At 41.5% G+C, this 13,466-nt stretch overlaps 1 protein-coding gene across 6 annotated transcripts in view; it reads left to right on the top strand.

Moving 5' to 3' along the window:
• The first annotated feature begins 797 nt into the window (after positions 1–797).
• PLGRKT (plasminogen receptor with a C-terminal lysine) overlaps positions 798–13,466 on the top strand; it is a 53,394-nt gene continuing 40,725 nt past the window's right edge. Inside the window, exon 1 of one of the 6 annotated variants that reach the window (XM_082611225.1) lies at positions 798–889. The gene's annotated coding sequence lies outside the window, so the exon portion shown is untranslated. The other 5 variants (XM_082611222.1, XM_082611224.1, XM_082611226.1 and 2 more) reach the window with 5 other exon arrangements.

Below are 13,466 nucleotides of genomic sequence, written 5' to 3' on the forward strand. Positions count from 1 at the left end.
GCCGCTAAACTTGTAATCTGGAAAACAAGCGGATTTTTCATTTTTGGAATAAAAAGTTAGATAAGTGAAACCAAAAGTGAAACTTAAGTCCGGCTTCCCGTAAATCAGCTTTTCAAAAGAAAAGCTTCAAAGATGAAAACAAATCAATATCTGATGTTTTAAACAATGTTTAAAAACAAACCAACGTCCGAAATCATCGCAAAGATTTCAGACGTTGGTTTTACCTTCAGAATTCACACTCTAAATTCTGCCATGAGGTTTCCCCTCTTTCTGATTTTACAAGATGACGGATCATCCTGATAACTTGCTATAAATCTACAACATATAGAAAGTAAAACGACAGGCCCCTATGGCTTTGGTTTTTATTCTAGAAAGTAGGTGTGTGTGATAGGAAATATATTTTTAAAACGTGGACTTTGTCACTTCCTCAAAGTTCCTCGACATAATGAAACTATCATTGCTTTGTCATTAAAATAACTTCCCATCAGGACTTAAACCTTTTAAGAATGCTGTGGATCCCTGCTATCCTGCCGTCCTTGAGATCCACGTTGGGGTAGCACAGGTGAGGGTTAAGAAAATCCTCTGGTAACTCCGGATCAATGGTGGAGCCCAAGCTGAAACCACGTGACTCATACTGAGGCGGCGGCAGAATTGCGTCAAGCATTCCCCACTTCGGAACTTCTAAGTGCGGCTCTCTTGCTCTTTCGTTCTCTCGCTCTCTAGCGCAGTCTCACTCTCCCTCTCTTCTTTCTTTTTAATTTTAAATTGATATATTGGACTCTTCATTGTTTGCTTTTCCTGTTTATTCATCTCAACTGCAATTCAAATTACTGCATAATGGATTAATTTTGAGCTGTCCGTTGTCTTGGATACGGCATTTGCTTCCAAAGTAAGAATTTTCACATTCTTAGAATATCACATATTTTTATTTTTTAACTTGGAAAAATACAGAAGATGATACTGCCTTTACAATCTGGTGGGGAGTGTGAAATTCTCTTTAGCCTCAATAAAATTGTAATAGACTTGGAGATCAGCTCAAATCTCTTTTGGAGGCCACATGGTGAAATAGAGCCGCGTTTTCTCAACTTTATTCCCTGTGATATTTTCTATTTAACCAGTTTTATGTTTCTAAAAATGACACTCAAGACCCAGGACATAGATTTCAAGACCTGCTAGTGGGGTCATGACCATCACGTGGGAAAAAGCTGGCTCTAGAGCCACCTACCACTAACTAGCTGAGTTTTCCTGAGCAAATAATTTACTGAGTAGGCAGGAATAAGTGATATCCTCTTAGATGGCCTCTATGATACATGAATAATTTTAAAAATTGGGGGCGGTGGGGGGGATGTTTAGTTGCTTATTTGTTTTACCAAAGCAATGTTCAAGGTCTACATAATGATCAGCAGGCAAGGCAGGAGGTGAATGGAATTTGCCTTTCTCTGAAGTTGTTGATGGTAATGGTAGGTATTTACTCAGCTTTCTCCTCAGTGATTTACATATTACTAATCTGAGGATTTGTGATTTTGTTCATCTCACCCACCTGTTTCCATTCATTTTCCTATACTGTTTATCAAGTTTCTTAATGAAGCCATTCATTTTCCTATACTGTTTATCAAGTTTCTTAATGAAGTTTTTATATCATCTGGAGATAGAAAAACAGGGTGTGTTTAGAAAAAAAGAGATTTTATCACTTCAAAAAAGTATATGAAAATCTAACAGCCAGGGGGGCATCAGTCCCAAAACCTTGTTCGTGTTTTGTGATTTGGGTGAAGTGGATGGAGGAGTCCTGAGATACGAGACGAGCAGTGGGAAGCCAGAGCTATAGAACTAGGCACCTGATCATCTCCAGTTTCGCCATGTCCCATTCACACTCCTCTTAATCTGTTCATTTTTAGAGGTTAAAAACTCATCATTGCTGATGTGCTATTTCTCAGAGTGTTTCTGAGGGTCACTTGCATCACAGTTGACTTGGGATAGGTGTTTAAATACAGATTCCCGGTCTCTGCCACAGACCTGTTAAATCCAATTCTCCTGGGGGTGGTCCTGGGAGTCTACATTTCGACACCATCCCCACATGAGTCATGTGCACACTGAAGTTTTTAAATTTGATGATATAATGTTCAAGGGAAAAAACTAAATGAAGAGTTCTTTGCAAGTACAGTTATAACTCTCCTTCCTCCATCTAATTTGGTTAATTGGTATCAACACCATTCTTCACTCTACCTCTGCCTGTTCTACTTTCACTTTTGCCCCTAAAACAAGAGAGATGATCTTTGTTTGTCCTGACCTTAGAGAGAGAGATTCCAGGCTCTTACAAGTGGGTCTGAAGTTAAACTAGCAATATCCTGGTAAAGGAGCAATTTCCAGTAAACTTTCTTGATCATCAAGAACAGGACATAATAAAAATACTTAAACAAACAAAAAATATTAACAAACTACTTTGTTTTCATTGAATATGTAGAAATGCATTTTATTATTATATATAAAGAGAACATCCAGATTTCCCCCCATGTTCTATTTTTGATTGTGTAGGGTGGTAAACCACTGCCATATGTTATGCCCATTTCTCTCTCTCTGTCCCCATCCACCAACTCTCACCTTCTGTTGCCTCCACCTTTGCCATTCACCCCCATAGATTGGTGCCAAACAGATTTCATGGAGCAGAACACTTTGCTCTGGTTATACAATACAACTGTTTAAAATACAGGAGCAAGTAACATGTGTGGATGGCCAAGGGGTAGCAGCTTTCATCACTTGACACCCATGCTCAGATGCTTCTCTTACTTAACAAGGACTGTATTTGTCTCTTACTTCCTGTCCTGAGCTGGAGGAGAGCTGGTCAGGTGAAGAGCTCTTGGCTACACAGGGCAGCTCTTGGCTACAAAGGGCAGCTCCCACACTGTGGGTTCTTTAAAACAAAGATGAGGACTCCAACAATGTCCCTTGTCCTCAAGGAATTCACAAACCCAGCCATAGATAATTATGACCCAGGTAAATGCAGTGGGAAGGTGGGAACACTCTATGGTAAATATTTAATTCCAAGGAATCTCAATAAATGAACTGAAGGCTGCTAAAAATAGAATTTACAATTGGGAGATACTCTTTCAGAGAATACTGGGAAATATTTTATAGACTTAATATCTTAGAACTAAGTAACCTAAGTGAATGTTGTACAAATGAAACAGTCCCCTTGTGAGTCATTTTACTTGGTTCGAGAACATGATTTAGTTCAAACGTGTCTGTAGAATTGCCTCCAGGAGTATTATTTTATACTCATTCTTGGTTTTAAACTAAGAACAATATGACTTCTAAGACTCTAAAAGTCTTCAGAATCTCTACTTGAAAGGGGAAAACTGATTTTTGTTTTCTGGTATAAGTAGTTATTCAAAGGCCAATTATAGTCACATCCAGGTTACTGGATCTAGAACCTAATTAATCTGCCATTCATGATAATAGATTCATCATAAAAGAATGAGATGTAGTTTTTTCTTTTCCCCACCCTATCCTGAAAGAACAGCAAGGCCTTTCTGTTTCTGGAGAGAGACAGAGAGGGAGGGAGAGGGAAAGGGGGAGGGAGGGAGGGAGAGAGGGAGAGGGAGAGAGAGAGAGAGAGAGAGAGAGAGAGAGAGAGAGAGAGAGAGAGATTCCAAACATAAACTAATAAACATAAATTTCAGATACTGGAGAGTCCTATTAGAAACAAAAAAAAGAAAGAAAACGAGGTGGGACAATATGATAGAATACCTAGATGTGAGGCTCCTTTAGTGTAGTGGCCAGGGAAGTCTTCTCTAAGAGACGATATTTGAGAAATGAATTATGAAGACAAACATGAAATGATTTGCAGGAAGAACATTCCTGGTAGAGGGGTCAACAGATGCAAAAACCAAGGCTTTTGCAACAGATGCAAAAACTTGGCAAGTTTTAGGGATGGAACAAATGTCATTGTGGCTGGAGTACAGAGTGAAAGGAGGGGTGGTAATCAGATCAGATCATGGTTTTGAGGACCAAGGGAAGAGGGCTGGATTCTAATTGCAATGGAAAGCCGCTGGATAATTTAAAGCAGTAGGGTTACCTGATTGGTGTTCCAAAAACATCACTCTAGCTGTGGTCTGAAGCATGGAGTACAGAGGGGCTAGTATGGAAGCTGGGAGTCCTTTAGGAGCTATTGCTGTAGAGTACATTCAAAATATAATTTGGAAGCAGAACTAATAGAACTTGTTGAGGGATATTAGTAGTAATAGAGAAAAGGGAATCAAGGATGATAGATATGATGTTATACGCTGTTTCAGGGTAGGATACTATAGCCAGAATTACAGGCTTTCACAACATTTGTGAGCTCTTTAAGGAAGTCTAAAAATGAAACACAAACTCTCCCATTAAATTATCACTGGAAACTGGTTGTAACCCATCAAGAGACTCATAACTTATTAAGAAGAAATTATTGATACAATCCTTTGTAGAAATGGAAAGTTGGTGGCAGTATGCTGCAAATGGTCCAAGGCCTTGGTCCTGCTCATGGGATTTAATCAGGGCACAACATGACTGGTCTAGGTCATTTGCTATCATAAGCTGAAGAAATTCACTGGGAACACTGTGCCAGAGATAAGAGGAAAAGGCTCTGAGTTATGGTTAGAGCATTCCTTTGACAAGTATGCAGAGGGGAAGCCTCAGAGGCTGAGAAATGCCATCAGCTAAGGCAATAGCATTAAGGTGTGTGTTTGTGTGTACTCTAGGCATGAACTGGTTTACTCCTTACAGAATATGGCAGAGTGGAGAGTAAGGGGAAAGCACAGGTTTCATTCGCGCTTGTGCATGAACAAGCCAAGTAGAAACATGAATTATAGACTAGAGTAATAGACATTTTACAACCCCAAGCAAAGGCCCCCGATCTCTTGCTAATTTTGTGTTAATCAGAGCTGACATAGCAAAAGAGACCATAGCAGCATTTTAAGAGTAAGATAGGATAGTGACACTCTGACCTCAAACACTGAGGTAGACTTGGAAAGTCAGAAGCAACATAGGCATACTTCTACCTCTTCAAGTCCAACTCTCTCAAGGCAAGGCCCCAGGGGGTGAAGATAAGCAGTTTCCCCAAACCCAGTGAGGCCTGGCCTAGGTGTGAATTGGACAAGGTGGTTCTAGTTTGCAGCTGATATACTGTAGGGTTGATATCGAGCAAAATCATTGGGTATCCATTATTCTGTATGTCACAGACTCCAACAGTTATGAAGATAACCCTCATTTGCTTGGTTTTGATAAAGGGGATAATTAATGCCTGCTGTAACCACAAAAAAATTAACCCAGTGAACTCATCATTTTTCATGTGTTCTTGGAGATCCTAAGAGGAAGATGGGGAGTTGGCATGGGGAAGAATAAAGTCTAACATTGACATGCTTGTTCCAAGGTTTGCTTGGAAGAATTTTAATGGACACTGTCAGGCCAAGCTTTGCAGCACTTCCAGAGATTCTTGCCCCAGAAGGAAGAGAAAAAGAATGAAGAATGAACTCTGGGTATGGTTTTTTGATGTCCCTGGATGGCCCAAACAGATGTTGTGTCCCTCTTGTGAAGAGCTGCAAAAGAGAGAATATATAATAAGGTAGATAATTTTATTAATCAGAGCTCAGGGACTGTTTTCAACTTAAATTGAAATGCTACCTGGGATTCCAGGTAGGAGACCAGGCTGAATTTCTCAGAGGTGCAGGAGGCTGAGAGTCACTGGCTAGGAACAGGGCTTATGTGAGTGGCATGGGCTGTAGGTGAAGGAACTTATCAGGGGTTTAGTCTAGTGATATGGAAGCCTCATGGTTGAGAAGAAGGAAAAATATAAGCAGCTACTGTAAGTGGAAAAAATATTTGGAAAGAGAAATATCTAGAGAAGATTTTAGGTGTTTCCTGTTAAATATGCTGTGCAGATCATTTGCAGGGACTGCTTAAGAAAGCTTATGTATTATTCTTAAGTGCTTCAGCTGTCAGTTGATGTTTTCTTAGATTGCTATTATATGCTTGGACTGAACCATGTGAAGCTTCAGTTTTATTCAGGTTACACTCTGAAATATAATCACCCACTGCTCAAAAAAGCTTTCCGTGACTTGGCTGCCTCCTTAAATTACTATCATCTCTGATTACTCCATTTCAATGGCAAACCTCAACAAACTATATCATCACTTTTTCAACTATCAAGTTAACAAAACAAAATGCAATAATTATAATAAAGATTATAAATATAGCATTTTTATAAAATATATAGCATTTTTTGTCAGACACCGTGTCTTGGTGATTTACCTACATTAGCTAGTCTACATTTTACAACAATCCTATGAAGAAGATACTATTATCGCCCCTATTTTATTTTTTAATTAATTAATTAATGGCTGCGTTGGGTCTTCATTGCTGCATGTGGGTTTTCTCTGGTTGCGGCGAGGGGGGCTACTCTTCGTTGCTGTGTGTGGGCTTCTCATTGCGGTGGCTTCCTTTGTTGAGGAGCACGGGCTCTAGGCACATGGGCTTCAGTAATTCTGGCGTGTGAGCCCAGTAGTTGTGGCTCGTGGGCTCTAGAGTGCAGGCTCAGTAGTTGTGGCGCTTGGGCTTCATTGCCCCAAGGCATGTGGGATCTTCCCAGACCAGGGATCAAACCCGTGTCCCCTGCATTGGCAGGAGGATTCTTAACCACTGCACCACCAGGGAAGTCCCTATCACCCCTATTTTAGACATGCGGATACCAAGGCACAAAACTTAAGTAACGTGTCTGAGCTTATATAACTAGGAAGTGGTACAGCTGAGATTCAAACCCAGGTACTGTGGCTTTAGTGTCTATGCCCTTAACTACCATACAAGTGTATCCTTGTTCACTGCTGGTGGCATCACGTATTTGTTCAACCTCAAAAAATTAAACATAGAGTTACCATTTAACCCAGCTAATTCTACTCCTATGTATATAACCAAGAGAATTGAAAACATAGATATAAAAAGTTGTACATGAATGTACATAGCAGCACTATTCATAACAGCAAAAAACTAGGAACAATCCAAATGTTCATCAGTTGTGAATGGATAAACAAAATGTGGTATATCTATACAATGAAATATTACTCAGTCATTAAAAGGAATGAAGTACTGATACATGTTACAACTTGGATGAACCCTGAAAACCTTATGCTATGTGAAAGAAGCCATATACAAAAGGCCATATGTTGTATGATTCTATTTATATAAAATGTCTAGAATAGGCAAATCTATTGAGACAGAGAGCAGATTAAGAGTTGCCAGGGGCTGGGGTGGAAGGGGGACAATGGGGAGTGACTTCTAATGGGTATGGGGTTTCTTTTTGGGGTGATGAAAATGTTATGGAATTAGATAGGGGTGATAGTTGAACATTTTGAATATACTAAAAGCCACTAAACTGTACTATTTTAAATGGCAACTTTTATGATATGTGAATTATATTTCAATCTAAAATTTTCTAGGTAGGGAGAAAACAAGATTTGAGTCCACTGCTGCCATTATATTACAGTGTCATATGGTGTCACTTGAGGAATGGACAAAGTCCAAAGAAGGCTGTCCAAAGCTCAGTGATGCTCTGCTGGTTCAGATTGTGCCCAGGCTACAGTATGCCCCATGAATGAAGTCTAAAGTTAAAATTCAGGCTGTGTTCCAGAGTATGAGCAACACAATTCCAGAATAGCTTAATACTGAAGAGCTTCTATCCTTATCCCCAAACATGCTCTCCTTCATAGACTGAAGTTCTTGGCTAAACCTGTTTCCCATTTTAATGAAGAAATTCACACTCCTTTCAAAAGCATCCCTTTAAAAGGGAATACCTTGGGCTTCCCTGGTGGCCCAGTGGTTGGGAGTCCGCCTGCCAACGCAAAGGACATGGGTTCATGCCCCGGTCCGGGAAGATCCCACATGCTGCAGAGCGGCTGGGCCTGTGAGCCATGGCCTCTGAGCCTGTGCATCCGGAGCCTGTGCTCCGCAACAGGAGAGGCCACAACAGTGAGAGGCCCGTGTACCGCAAAAAAAAAAAAAAAGAAAAGAAAAAGGGAATACCTCTTGAACTTTCAAAAACTTTTTTTTTTTTTTTGAGGTACACGGGCCTCTCACTGTTGTGGCCTCTCCCGTTGCAGAGCACAGGCTCTGGACGCGCAGGCTCAGCGGCCATGGCTCATGGGCCTAGCCACTCTGTGGCATGTGGGATCTTCCTGGACCGGGGCACGAACCCGTGTCCCCTGCATTGACAGGCGGACTCTCAACCACTGCGCCACCAAGGAAGCCCTCAAAAACTTTAAAAAAATATATTACTCTATAAACTTTTATTTATTATTCTAAATATTCTTTTTTAAATTCTGGGACTTCCCTGGTGGTCCAGTGGCTAAGAATCCATGCTCGCAATGCAGGGGGCCCAAGTTCCATCCCTGATCAGGGACCTAGGTCCCACATGCCACAACGAAGATCCTGCGTGCTGTCACTAAGACCTGATGCAGCCAAATAAATAAATAAATAAATAAATAAATAAATTTTAAAAATAAAAAAATAAATTCTCATTGGAGTATAGTTGATCTACAATTCTGTGCCAGCTTCAGGTGCACAGCAAAGTGAGTCAGCTACACACATACACATATCCACTCTTCCTTAGATTCCCCTCCCATATAGGCCACGGAAGAGCACTGATTAGAGTTCCTTGTGCCACACAGTAGGTCCTCATCAGTTATCCATTCCATACATAGTAATGTGTATATGTCAATCCCAATCCCCCAATTAAAAACTTTTCTTAAAAAACTACTTTATGGATATACAGGGAAACATTGAGTAACTTTACTGTCCTGAGGTAGGGGACTTTAAATGAGTTGAGGACTTTACGGATTTTACATCAATTCTTTCTATAATATGTATACTATTTAACCCAGTATTTCCAATCAAAATATTAAAAAGCTATATATATATGAGGCGATCACTATGATTTTTTTTTTTAGGCTCTGGGAAGCCATCTAATTCTTTTTTTATAATTTTTATTTTATATTGGAGCATAGTTGATTAACAATGATGTTACTGACAGTAGCAAAAAAAATCAGAAATATCCAATGATGGAAATTGTATACATACTTGCTGAAAATCTTACATATGTTAAATGGTATATATGAATTCCATTTAACAACATGAAAATCCTTATGCTATAATGCAAAATGATTTTTAAAAGTGCCTATTTGTATGTGTGTATAAAGCACATATACATACATTCACAAATTCATACAATTAGAAATAATGTACACACCAGTTAAAGTTATATGTCATTTGATATTGAAATAATTTTCCTTTAATATTCTCACCCCACAGTCTATAAAATATGTTCAATATCTATACCAAGATTTCTCTCAATTCCCAGAGTAGATATTCTCATAGTCACTTTTTTCACTTATATTTTAAAATACATACAAGAGTATTTATGTGTATAAAGTGTATCCATTGGGTTTCCATCAGGAATCAGAATTCTACTCAGTTGGTTTGACTAAAGAGATCTTAGATGCTAATTAAAGGAGTTGGGGTAGGGTTAAGAGAACCATCCAGCCGAGTTATCCCAACCACCAAGTTGGGGTGAAGAACCATCAGGTTGAGAGCAGCGGGAAACCCATAGCATCTCTAAGCTGAAGAGCAAGGGAGGAGAGCATATCCAGAGCTCTGTGAGCTGGAGCCACAGAGGAGGGGCCGCGGGTCAAGAGCTGCAGTTGTGGAGGGACACAACCACTGCCAGATCCTTAAACAAAGAATGGATAAAACATACCCTACCTCTCTTTTCTCCTCCCTCCTGTCTCCTGTGGATGCCTCCAAAGTCCCAACCCAAATGGAAGCCAGCTGAGAAGAGCCCAGGTGCTGTTTTCCAAAGAGCTCAGCTGCTGGGGTATAGAATAGGGCAAGGAAGGGAGGAGAATGGATATGAGGGGAGGCAAATAGAACACCCAGATAGTCTACCTGTTTTGCCACTCAGTATTTATTCTTTCCCTTTGCTCAGATGGAGAGAAATGCATCCCCTAAACATAAGAATCACAGAGTCCTACCAAGTACTATATTGCTTTGAGGTGACGGCAATACTCTGACCTAGAAACTAAATTATAATGTTTGTCTCCATCAGTACTCTTCATCCAAGGAAACAGGGAAAGGAAGGGCAGGGAAGAAATAATCAATTAACGTTTTATATACAGAGCTACAGTAGTCCCTGCCTCTATAGCTTGTTGCTAGGCTAAAATTGATAATCATAATTTCCTACTTCATTCATGTTTCCCTTACCGTATACAGTATCTTAGTAGATTAGGATTTTTTACCTGGTATGGTGATACAACACTTTAATTCCTGTACGGTCTGAAATTTAAGTGCTCCTGACTTTATCAGGTTACTGTAGTTATCTAATGATCATTATTATTGCACATGGGAGTATTAAGATATGCTCAGTGAATCTTTGGGAGTCATGCACATTTCTCCTTGCCCTCATTGTATAGCTGCAACCCCATTTCCTCTTGGTAATTAGGATCAGTTATTCCAATTCCATCATCATGAGGAACCAAACTGATCGGGGGCAGTTTCAGCTTCCAATTCAATGGAGCTATGGCTGGGTCCTCTAGTGGAAGCATTTCTTCCTTTTGAACTAGGACTTCAAAGTATGATAAACCCAAGGTTGTAGAAATGGTGTGCTGGATATTTTCATTTGTCCTAGGTCTTTGTGCCTAGGAACCTCTACAGACTGTATGGATCTGGCTCCCCCATCTTCTGGCTTTCTTGTGGATCCAGCCAATGGAAGATTTCAGCAGGATATCAGAGCATGGAAGGACAGAAGGATGTATCTTTCTTTTCCACCCTATCCCCACTTGGAGCTGAGGTGCTAGCAGTGGCTACAACTATAGGATCTTACCCTCCTGGGCCAAAGGTCAGCATCGACTGCTTTCCTCTCCTGAACAACATAGCTCCTGTTGGTAGCCCTCTTATACAGCCACAGCTATGGCTCTCACCTGGTTTTAGTAACTGCTCCCTTACCTTTGTCCCTTCAGACCTAGAGTTAGTAACAGGATCCCACTGTTGCTGGTTACTACTGTTTATTTAATGCTAACTGTGTGCCAGACATGGTGCTAAGTGCCTGAATATATTATCTCATTTAGTTTTCACAATCCAATACATTAGATGGCTGTAGTCCTATTGTAGAGATGATAAAAGTAAGTTTTGGAGAGGATGAAGAGTGACAGTGATGGAGCTGGAAATCAAATCAAATATAGGTGTGCTTACGCTAGAGTCCAAGTACTCAAATGCTATCATACCAATTGTTATCCCCTCTTAAAGAGTCAAAATTCCACGTGGCTTTGCTTCTGTGGTGCCCCGGTCACTCTGGCAACAGGTCGGTGTGGTGTTTGCTCACATACAGAGCCTGGGGAAGGTTAGATCCCTTCTCCACAGACGTGATGGTCAGCCAGGGCTAAGGGCAGTGACCTTCCTCATTGACCTTCCTCAAGGTCAGAGCCTGGTGAAGTCCATGCTATTCTTCCAAGCCATTTAATAACAAAGAACAGAATGCCAACAGTTCCTCAAGTATTCTCTCAATGAAGCTGGGAGAGAGGCTTCACTTACTCAAGATAGAAATTACTAGTGGGGTGAGAAGAAATGAATCTCTCAGAGCAGAAGGGGAGAAAGATAGCTCTGTCAAAAAAAAAAAATTAATTTGGTAACTCTGGTCAAGTCTGCTCTTTCTCGTTTCCTGTCTTAATCTTTTTGCCACTTTAAGGTGGCAGCTCAACAGATGGAGTAGGCTGAGGCTCTAACAAATTAAATAAACTATGTCTGTGCTGAGATTCAAATGGGAAAAAAAAGTCCACGCTCAACATAAACCTGTTCTATAAGTAGCAAAGCCCTTACAAATGTTTATAACTGTGGATTATGCTTAAGTGACAACCGCTCACGAGACACATTCTCTTCTAGAAACAGAGCCTACAAGTGGTGGTTGACATCGTATGTGAAGAACTGTGAGATGGCTCATTAAGCTCTATGGAGGTTTTAGCTCTGCGAGGGAGCATGCATTGCTCAGGCTCCTCGTGGGTAACTGACAAACCTCACTGAGGACTTTAAGTGAGATTTCCATTATGCTTCTTCTGCCTCCCCTCAAAATTTGAGTCGCTGGATTTTGAATTTGCCTTTTTAACCTGCCCCTCCCAGGCGCCAGGCGGAAAAGAAAACACCAGGCCTCCTCGGTCAGGCAAGCGGGCCCTTTAAGGGAGACGAGAGCTGCGCTGATAGGCTGAGGCTCGGAATCCCTGCCATGGCCAGCCAATCCCAAAGCTCTGCGGGGCGAGACCCGGTCCGTGCGGCGGTCTGGGACTCTGGCCTGGAGGCCTCTGCTTTGATCAGTGTCCCCGCACTTCCAGTGCCCACTGCCTAGTGAGTGAGCGCCGGCCGTGCGTGCCAGACCAGTCGCAGGCTGCTGGGGAGGGCGGGTCCGCGGGGCTGCGTCTGCGTCTGCCGGCGCCGAGCTCGGGGCCCCGGGCTTGCCGGGCCGCGCTGGGTGCCCTCTCCTCGTGAGTGCCCTTGGCTCTCCCGCTCCTAGTATCGCCAACCTCGTTTCGGAGGAACCGGTTCTAGTGCTAAGACTCCAGACCTCTCCCATACCGTTGTAATTAAGTTGGGGGAAGTAGGCAGAGCGTTATCAACGGAAATCAGCATACCACTGCAGGAATTCCCAAGTTACTGTGATTGGGTCCAGGATGAGCGGGTGGAGTTATAAATTACAGAAAACCTACCGGAAGCTGTGAGTTCTCGGCTGGAATTTGCAGGGGAAATGAGCTAGTTGGAATGGAACCCAAAGACTTATTGAAAATGATTGTAATCATGCAACCAGTCAGAAATGTAGGTAGTTAATGTGTCATTCGATCAGGAAATGAGTCAGCGCAGAAACTTGGATGACAGAGGTTATGGGTCATGGAATTATCCTTTTTTTTTCTTTTTAAAGTAAAATCAAATCCTGGTTCCTAGATGCAACCTGAGAAGGGCTGCCCGGAACTTGCGGTCCCAACACTTCTTCCTCAGAAATACCCATGCCTGTTGTTATCTGTAGCACAGCTGAGGCAGGGTTGGAGCATTAAAGAGTCCTTTCTAAGGTCTCAGGAGTAACTGAAGGAAAAACGAAGGCAGAAAGGACCCAAATCAGCATTCTTAGCCCTCTGACACACTCTGGTGTCAAAGTTGTAAGTAGCAAGGCGTTTGTCACCAATGACAAAGTGTTAGCATTTTTGAAAGACTCACCTTATACAACTTGGTGAATTCAAAGTTACTCCTATTGCAAGGTCACTCTTGTTTATTTTCTGATATATATTTTGTGAGTGGGAGAGTGAAAGCTGAGAGTATTCTGGATACCCTAAGGAACCTCCCAGACTTTGGAAAATGGCTTTCTTAGGGTGGGAAAAGGAGAAGAGGGTTGAAAATACCGAATTCCAGGGCAC

Source organism: Mesoplodon mirus, assembly GCF_964341445.2.
Source record: "Mesoplodon mirus genome assembly, chromosome: 1".
Taxonomy (NCBI): Eukaryota; Metazoa; Chordata; class Mammalia; order Artiodactyla; family Ziphiidae; genus Mesoplodon; species Mesoplodon mirus.